The sequence below is a fragment of the Elaeis guineensis genome, chromosome 12, assembly GCF_000442705.2.
Source record: "Elaeis guineensis isolate ETL-2024a chromosome 12, EG11, whole genome shotgun sequence".
Classification (NCBI taxonomy): domain Eukaryota; kingdom Viridiplantae; phylum Streptophyta; class Magnoliopsida; order Arecales; family Arecaceae; genus Elaeis; species Elaeis guineensis.
In genome coordinates, this window is record NC_026004.2 from 44,694,113 (window position 1) to 44,702,920 (window position 8,808).

Genomic DNA, 8,808 nt, shown 5'->3' on the forward strand with positions numbered 1-8,808 from the left:
CTTAATAATGAGGACCCTTATAAACATCTTGAAGAATTTCTTGAGATATGCTCAACTGTCAAAATTCACAACTTCTCCGATGATGCTCTTAGGTTAAAATTATTTCCTTTTTCACTTAAGGACAAAGCCAAATACTGGCTACATACTTTGGATTCCATGACTATATCAACCTAGGACCAGCTACAAGGAGAGTTTCTCAAGAAATATTTTCTCATAGGAAAAACTAATCAAATAAGGAAAGCCATAACTAGTTTTTCTCAATTAGATGGAGAAATGTTTCATGAAACATGGAAGAGATTAAAGGACCTTATTAAAAAATATCCCCACCATGCTGTACCCAAGTGGCAGTTAATCCAATGTTTTTATGATGGGCTATCTGAAAGACATCGATAAATGATCGATGCATCATGCGGTGGGACATTCATGCTGAAAAGTGAGGATGAGGCATGGCAACTGTTTGAAATTTTAAGTGAAAATTTATTACATCATATGTCTGCCTCTATTAGAGATAAACCCATATTAAACCCAAAGAGAGGTGGAATATATGAAGTAGAAAATGTCATAGATATCCATCATAAGGTAGATGAATTGTCCCAAAAGTTAGATCGATTATTAAGTATAGGACAGTCACCTTCTCCATCCCGTCAGATACAAGATATATGTGCATTGTGTTCGAGCCCCACTTATTGTGTGAATGATTGTCCGATTGCACCACAGTTTCATGAACATGTACAAGAACAAGTCCATCAAGCCCAAACTACTTATAGACCAAGGAACAACCCCTATTCTAGTACGTACAATCCGGGCTGGAGAAACCATCCAAATTTTTCCTGGAGACCACAACCAATGGTTGACCCTGCTGTACCTCGACCTCAATATCAGGACCCAATATATAGGCATGGACCATACCATCAATTTCAAAATGCTCCTCAATCGTCTACTACTGGTCACAGCTCAGCTTTTGAGGAAAAAGTTCTGAAAGCACTGGAACGATTAGAAGTCAACACTCAGATCCTTAACTCCCACACACAATTTATTGCTAAGCTAGAGACCCAAATAGGTCAACTAACGACTGCATTCAGTAGGAGGGAAGGAGGAAAATTACCTAGTCAACCCGAGAGCAACCCAAGAGGGCAATTTGTGATTGAATGTTCTAATACCCCAGAAGCTTTTTCTGAACATGCCAAATCAATCATGACTTTGAGAAATGGGAAGGTCATTGAACACACTAGTAAAACCAATGAGATCGATCCTAAACCTTTAACCGAATCTAAATCACCCAAGAACAAGAAGGACCTTAAAATAGAGAAGGAACCAACTGCACCGGAATCATCTTACTTGCCTAAAGCCCCATTTTCGGATGCCCTGAAAGCTCTTATTCCTGCAAATAAGAAGGGAGGAAAACTCGATGAGATGTTGGAATTGTTTAAGCAAGTCTAAATTAATCTTCCCCTTCTAGATGCAATCAAACAGGTCCCTGCTTATGCCAAATTTTTGAAGGATTTGTGCACCCAAAAATGTAAATCTAGATCACAAATCCCAAAGAAAATATGCCTCACCGAACAGGCTAGTTCTGTCTTCCAACATGCCACTCCTCCAAAGCTTAAGGACCTAGGAGCCTCCATCATTTCCTGTGTTATAGGAGATTATCACATTGAAAAAGCTCTTCTAGATTTAGGGGCAAGTGTGAATCTTTTACCTAGTTTGGTGTATGAACTTTTTGGATTCAGAGAACTGAAACCCACATCAGTCACACTGCAGTTAGTCGACAGATCAATTAAGGAACCACATGGAATGCTTGAGGATGTCTTGGTCAAGGTAGATGAGTTTTACTTTCCAGTTGATTTTTTGGTTCTCGATATGGAATTAAGTGGCAACCCCAGATAAATTCCCATTATCTTAAGATGATCCTTCCTAGCTACGGCAAATGCATGCATTAATTGTAGGACAGGAGTCATGGACGTATCATTTGGAAATAAGAAACTGAGACTGAATGTGTTTTGTGCTTCCCAAGTACCATCAATGGATAGTTGCTTCGAAGTAGATACACTAGAAGACATTATAGAAGATGCAACACCCACAATTCTAGCACCTGATCCCTTAGATACTTGCTTGGCTCACTTTGGAGTGTATGACTTTAAGGGATATATGAAAGAAGTTAACACATTGTTGGATACACCACACGATAAAACCACTCCTCCATGGACAATCAAGTATGAGCCATTGCCCACCTTTTGTTGGTTTTATTGCATATGACGTCTGGCTGAAGACGTAAAACTTAGCACTTTTTGGGAGGCAACCCAAATTTCTTCTATTTTGTTTTAACTGATCATCATTTTTTTTTAAGAATAAAAGACCGCTCTGTATGGAAGAGTCTATCAATAAACTTGACGTCTGGCTGAAGACGTAAAACTTAGCGCTTGTTAGGAGGCAACCCAATGATTTCATATTTTTTTTACTTTACTGCAGCTACAGAAATTTAGAACAAGAGCCTATTAATCAATGAAGCTATCTTCAACTTTCGAAGCAAAATTATCCCAGGTGCATTCTCTCCTTTTATTTTCTTTACTTTCCTACTCCATGAGGACAATGTAGATTAAGTTGGGGGGGGAGGAAATTAATCAAATCCTCGAGTATGGTCAGAAATAATTAGTTTTGTGTATCCAAATTTTATTTTAATTAAGAGTCAATTAGGCATCCTAAACAATGAATGATTAATGGTCAAGATAATTTTAGAGATACTAAGAAATAAATTATTAAAAAAACCTAATGAATGGTAGGGTTTAGACTAGACCAAATTTTAGGAGTGATTCTACAACCCTCTTCGTACTGATCTCAATAAAGAATCTGCTTCATGAGAGATTGGGTGGAAAGATCGAGATATGCAAAAATTTTTCTTAAAATATATTTTTTATTTAAAAAAAAAATATTAGTTTTCTACTGAGTAACCGGGCCCTTTCGCCTAAGTAAGCGTTGTGGTTCGTGTAAAAAGGTAGGCAATGTTAAAAAAAAAAAAAAAAAAAAGAGGGACTAAATTGCAAGAAGATAATAAACCTCTTTCCCATTAAGTTAGAGGATTTAAAGAGTAAAGTGGGGAGTTGGTGAAAGAAAAGCTCTTGAAATTTTTTTAGTTAATACTCAACCACTAATTGGGTCAAATTGATAATCCAATGAAATATCTCTTTAATGGTCTGACCAAGTATCATCTACCTTTTGGGATGCCTAACCTAATTTTGATTCAAGACCGAGTCGGTACACAATGCTGATATATCTATTTTACTCGAGGACGAGCAAAATTCAAGTTGGGAGGTGTGATAAATACTTAATTTAAGTCATTTAAAGTAAAAAATTATATTTTATTTATTTTATTTATTAAGAATTTGATGTTTTTTTTTATGTTTTACAGGAAAGGTAATCGCCGATACAAAGAGTCCGATTCATAGATCAAAAAGATTCAAGTTTGAAGAAAATTGGACTTAAAATAAAATTAAAATAAAAGAAAGATGCATACGGTATTATAGAAAATGAAGATACTATGCAAGGAATCCAAAAGGATATAGATATCTTTGTGAAGAAACAAAAGTTTCTTTTTGGAATATGAAAAATTGTTTCACGTTGAATTCTCTCCTGGGCGCGCGAGTGGGCGTGGCGTGAGCTTGTGGGCGCATAGGTGAGCACGGATGCGGGCAGACGGACGCGTGAGGCGTGGACGTGGGGAGGATGCGGCGTGGACGTGGCGTGGGCGTGAGCGAGGGCACGGGTGCGGCATCGCGCGAGTGTGGGTGCGCGGCAGATGGGTTCGCAAGAAATTTTTGATGGCGATCGAACAGATACTTATTAAAGGAAAAAAATTAATATTTAGAAATATTTTGAAAGGAAAGATTTATATTTTCCTTAGTCCCACATCGGAAAATCATGTAAAACTCCTCCCTCCTAACACCTATAAAAAGATTTTTGTACTCCCATTGGAGGGGGAGCCCAAAGATTCTTTTAGAGCCTTGCATAGAGGAATAGAAAGGGACTACTTCATGAGCAGCTAGGCTAGCAGTCTCGAGAGTGGAGAAAAAATTTTGTAACAACACAGAGATGGTTTATTGTTCTAAACTTTTCTGTATTTCTTTATATGCAATAAAGATTATGCTTTTTATTTAAATTGTCATGAGTTCTTTATTTGTTCCCTTTCATATGCTTTTATTTATGCTTTCTTGTTAGATTAATATTAGGAACAACTTTTACTTTTCGGAGACGCACCGTGATCTACGGATACGGGGTGTGCCGAGGAAAGAAGAGTTGTTTACCTAGTACTTTCTGGAGATGCATCGTGATCTACGGGTACGGGGCGTGCCGAGAAAAGATAGGTATTTTTTCTAAGATTAATCGCATATATTTAATTAAAAAAAGAGATACAACTCTGCTAGTGCGAAATTAATTCAAAACTCCCGAGCTCTTTATTTTCTAATTACATCAATTTTAAGATAATTTACTTTCTATATCAAAAACAATATTTCTTTCTTTTATTTTGTAATCTCAACTTAGCCCAAGGTCCCTGAGGATACGATCTCGACTCATCCTACCTATGTAGTGAGTAGAGTTATTTTTGGTGCTATCGATGACTACGCATCAGACACATATGCCAGGTAAGTGAGATCGGTGGAAAGGATATGCCATTAACTCGACAAGAACGCATTCGAGTCGAGTAGCTCCTAATTAAAAACCATTCGATCGCATCTGCCCAACTTACCTTAGACATCAAATTATCGAACCAGAATCAATTGGGTTTGTCTATAATCCATGCTCTAACCACTGAGCCAAATTAGGTCTTAACTTGATCAAGTCACATCTAAATGTGATTCAATCTTGACCTAGACTTAATCCTATTAGGCTGGTCAATTATTAGCTTTCATGATCCCACCTAATCAACTTTTGATTCGGTTTGATCAACCGCTAGACCTAATTGAGCTATCCAAGCCCGAATCCAATTTTATGAAAATGACTTAGATCTAAAATTTTTAATTTTAGATCTAATTTAATTTCATAAGCTTAATTCATTAATTAAGTCTTGAATTTATAAACAAAATATGTAAAATAAATCCTAGAGTTTCAGGATCTAGGATTTTGTAGAAAAGTAAGTTTGATTTTTGATTAAGGATGAACGTGCAGCACCCCTACACGCCATAAGAACACCCCATTGAATGGGAGGAGAGGATCTTAAATTCTACTTTGTTCTTATGACTGGACGGCCATGAGAAACACCTTAATCAGAAATATTGATTTAACTACAAAACTAGTTAGATCTAAGTTACATATCACATATATAATTTCAGATCTAACTTATACATGCTTTGCATACATCTCATATATTAAAATCTGATCTAATTAGCATGCTTTCAGATCTGATACATCACATGTAACATCTGAAAAGTAAGATTTAAATTGAACTTATTCAATTTAAATCTATTCTAGACAGTTACTAGAATAATTCTATAACTAGTCTAGGCATGCAGCAGATCAATCTTATAAATTAATTAAATTTTATTTTTTATTTTTTGATCTAAATATAATATTTATAACATCAAAAAATTAGATAATAAATTAGATCTAATTTATATTTTAATCACATTAAAACATAAAACTTCAAGACTATTCATAGTTTAAACTATTCCTAGTCTAATCATGCATCTCATACATATTAGATCTACTTAGATTTAATTTTAAATTTTTTGATTTCAGATTCAATCATATCTGATGTGACATCTGAAATTCATTAATATTAAATAAATAAAAATAAAAATTAGATCTAAATTAGATCTAAAATTGAGCCATCAACCTGGCTCTGATACCAGTTGAAGGAAAGACCATTTTTTCCTTATAAGATCTTCTAGATCTAATGAGATCTGGGGTGGAATATTTTTAAAAAAAAATTATCTTACTTTATTTTAGATCTAAGGTCTATTAGATTTAATTTTTATTATCTGATATTTAATCTAAAATTAAATCTAAAATCATAAGGAATAAAAAAATACCTATAGGGTAACTAGATTATCCTGTAGATGATCGCAGCAATGCTCGAGGTTCAAAAATAGCCATGCAGTTGCCTAGCCTCTATCGGTATCCACTCAAGTAGGATCTAGATCATCTTCTCCTTACAAATCTTTGCTCCAAAAATTAAATCTAGATCTGATCTGGAAGATCTTCAAAAGATCTTCTGAAGCTGGAGCAGCAGCTTCTCGACAAATCCCTGCAGCCTTTTGATCAGGGAGCCACCACGCCTTGGACAAGCACCAGATGGATGCCCAACTTCTTGGACATGAAGAGGGGAGAGAGAAGACCAGAGAGATATAGAGAAGTGGAGGGATATCAGGCTTTTGCTGAGGATTGAGCAGATTCTCTAAACCCTAGGTGCAGATGGGGTTTAAATAGACCTTGCTGCGTCATGCAATGCCACATCATTCGACCAATCAAAAAATTTCAATTAATTTTGGAAAAATTCTGATTGGTGGAGTGATGTCATCTGATCATATCAAATAAAAATCCCACCAAACCCTCCTATTATTGGCACCAACACTGGATAAACATAGTGACATTGGCGCCCAACAGTTTGAGTCGATCAAGGCATAGAGTCCTCATCTCATGGGATTCTATCCTTATCCACTTGTGGTGCATGCCTAATCTAATCTTGGCACCTACTTTGAGGCCTAATTTAGTAGGTGGACACTCCACAAAAACTCTCCAATGACCTCTTGCTAAGTGGCCTTCAGTTCAAGATCCATAAGTCAACATTTGATCGATGTCCTAAAACAAAAATGATAGGTGACAAAAATTGGCAGGTGTTATCTTAAATTCATCTCATGAATTAAGACAAGACTTTTCTGAGCTGGACTGGCTCTAGTCAGACTGAGAGAAATCTTATCAAGGTTTTTTGGGTGAGTTAAATCACATTTGGCTCAGTCGAGATGAAAAAGATTGCACGAGGAGAAAGTTAGGCTCAATCGTGTGCTAGCACGATTTCTTTGAACCTAATTGGATCTAATCCAAATCAATCGAACTGGGCTAGCTCAATTGATGATATCCAGATCCTAACTCTTCTTTGTGTGCCCAGTTAGATTCATTTCTATATGGTAATGAGACATGTCGTAATCTCATCATCGAAACTGCTTTCGATGGACTAAAACTCTTCTGATTCAGACAATTAGAATGATCGATCATCAAAATCATTCTAATTGCTCCCAAAATCCATCAGTGACACCTAGCAGTATATGGTGGCAATCCATCAGAAATGAAGATGAATCTCTCGATGCAGCTACCTGTGTGATTGAGTTCCTCTATTATGAGTCCCGACTAAATTAGGGTTAAGGTGAACTCATCAAATCCAACATCAGTCATATGAATCAATCGATCGATCTGAGTCCGATGTGAAACCCCAATAAAATTTTTTTTTTCATTATTTCACTCTGCCATGGCCATAGGCTTAAGAACTCGATCTTTCAATCATCATAGGACTACTCCTCTCATCTATCAAGGTTGATAGATCCCATCTTGGTGCATTCTGATTCCTACAATGAATATACTACAGCCAACATACACCTCAGGGTTTCGAATGGCTAGGAGACCGAATTTGTGTAGTCAAACTATAACACACTCAAGATGAACTGTCGATGCACCTCAGGTCAAAGAACTAGACACACAGCTGCAGCGTCGAACTAGTCATCGACGAGAAGGTAGACTTCCTTATGACTGCTCGAGGTGGTCACACTCAGTACTCTCATTCTCAATGAATACTTATACTCTCGCTCCGATATCTCTACACCATAGACTCAAGACTCATCTGTCCTAAGAAAGCGATCGTACACTAACCTTTCGGATCGATCACCATCCTCGTGATGATCCTATGGTCAGGAGCTGTTTATGAGTTCGTTATGTAAATTCATACCTTAAATTTTCAACTCTTGAAAATATGAATTAACATTCCTACTAACTCAAAGGATATATCACAGACATAATGTACACAATGTGATAGTAGAATAACCTTTTTATTCATTTATAGTCAAAATTATAAATTTACCCTTATATTTATATAGAAATGTGTCAGCCAATCTAGCATCTAGAGCACACATCTAACAAAATAATCATGTAATAAATAACCTAGGCTCTGATACCAATTGAAGGAACCAGATTTAGGGTTTCAAGGTCAGATCTTGAAACTTTTTCTACATCTGACAGTGAAAGACTAAAATAAATTAAAATTTATTTTATAAAATTAAAGAATTCCTAGATCTAAGATCCTATTACATGATTATTATATGATATTAAATTAAAAATTAAAATATAAAGAGCAAAAACTACATGTTGATCATACCAATATGTTTCTATACTACATCTAATGTATGTAAAATACAATAGATCAGATCTATTACTTGCAAGTTAGACGTTCTAACTTTGCTGATCTGGGCTTAAGAATGATATTGTGAGCCGTACATATGTCCATCCTCTAGAAGTCATCTACACAAGCCCACGAATCACGATCAGAAGTTTTGATCCAGAAAATCAGCACAGTATGCTAGTACTGTGCTGATCCTTTTTCGATGGTCGATCAGATACCTCTTTCTTCTTGATTTGGACTCTTTCAAAGATGAGAAGTAGGAGAAGGAGTTTTAAATATGAGATACTCTTAGAAAACTCACATATGAAGGAAGGGAAGAGGTGAACACAGCAACCCTAGAAGAAGACCCTCTTCTTCTCTTTGCTCTCACCTAGACACCTAGCTTTGTGTATATTATACCTCCATGCTTAAAAACTCTTTATCCCTAA

The 8,808-nt window shown here is 36.1% G+C and overlaps 1 non-coding gene across 1 annotated transcript; it reads right to left on the reverse strand.

The window, feature by feature from the left end:
- Positions 1 to 228: 228 nt before the first annotated feature.
- Positions 229 to 334, reverse strand: LOC140853050 (small nucleolar RNA R71). Its single transcript, XR_012136128.1, has one exon. It is a non-coding gene; the product is annotated as a small nucleolar RNA R71 (small nucleolar RNA).
- Positions 335 to 8,808: the final 8,474 nt, after the last annotated feature.